Source organism: Pyxicephalus adspersus, chromosome 10 (genome assembly GCF_032062135.1).
Source record: "Pyxicephalus adspersus chromosome 10, UCB_Pads_2.0, whole genome shotgun sequence".
Classification (NCBI taxonomy): Eukaryota; Metazoa; Chordata; class Amphibia; order Anura; family Pyxicephalidae; genus Pyxicephalus; species Pyxicephalus adspersus.
Window position 1 is genome coordinate 7,549,077 of NC_092867.1, and position 1,385 is coordinate 7,550,461.

Here is a 1,385-nt window from a genome sequence, read left to right on the forward strand (position 1 = left end):
AGATGTTCGGAAAGCACATAGAAGATTTAAAATCATGTGAACATGAAGTGAGATTTGAAATGTGATGTTCCAAAACTTCTACACAGGAAATGTGTTTCGGTTGGGGAGATCTCCCCCTACTTCCTGTTCTGACAGTGACACCCATTATAAGGGGAGGGGCTTCCTCTCCCATCATGTCAGTATAAGTTTCTTAAAGCTGAACCCCGCTCAGCTATTAAATGCCTGCTTTCTGTATTTCCTTCCCACCATAGTAATACTCATTTAACCTGAGGGTAATATAACAGGGAGCAATATTTTCCTTATTCTTTGTTCCTCTCAGCAGTCCCAGAAAGTCTTTTTTTTATAATGCAGGACCACCAGTCCTGCACTGTACAGTGAGAGATGTGGGAGGGGCCAGCAGCTCCTCCCACTTAAGACTGCCTGCAGAGAATTACAGGAGGGGCGGTGACAAGACCAGTCACCCTGTATAATGTGAGAAAGCAGCAGTGCTTGGTCTTTAGAACAGGAAGCTCCTCTACAGAGGCAAATTTTTACACTGAATGACCTGAAAAACACACACAGCAAGATTTATGTCACAAAACACATTCCTTTTAGGTTTACAAAACATTTACTTATCCCTAAAGTACAGCCTAAACACTTTTTTCATTGAACATGACTCATTCACTAAAATATATAGAAGTTTTAAAAGGGTAACCTAATCAGTGTGAAAGGTATTACAAAAAAGGGGTCTGCTTTAGAAAATGATGATAAAGCGAAGGTTACATCCATCTGCATGAATGGTTATCGGTGGCCCTCGTGAGATTGCAGTGCAATAACCAGGTGATAAAGGGTTAATATGAATACGCTGCGCACAGCAGGGATTAATATAATCCGGGAGTCATGGCGTCCCCGGGCTGCTTTCCTCCAGTGTTGCTGTAGTGATTGTAGACATGGAAAGTGTCGCTCTCGCCTGACTTGTTCTTTACAATTCAGACTACCTCCTTGCTGCTTCTGAGGCCTCAATTCCGCGCCCCCTACCTCGGCCTGCAAGTAAAACCACGCATGTTTGGAGTCATGTCTAGACCAGCCTTTCTCATGCTTTGTAACATGCGGAAATGACATTCAGGTCTCAGGGAGCCCCTAACTATATTTATATTTAGCCTGCTGGTCAGTGGGATGATTGGCACTCATATTGCGGCCCAGTGGGAAGAATGTCAGCCTGATGTAAGAGGCACAAATTGGCACAAGGTACCCCCATCAACATCTGGAGGGACCCAGGATGAGAAATTTAGGTCAGAATTTTACATATTATGTTTGGGTTTACCATTGGGCACAGTGGACGTGTGGAAAGAAGAGGCAACATGATTCTGGACACCTGACCATCTGTGAGACAACCCAATACAAAT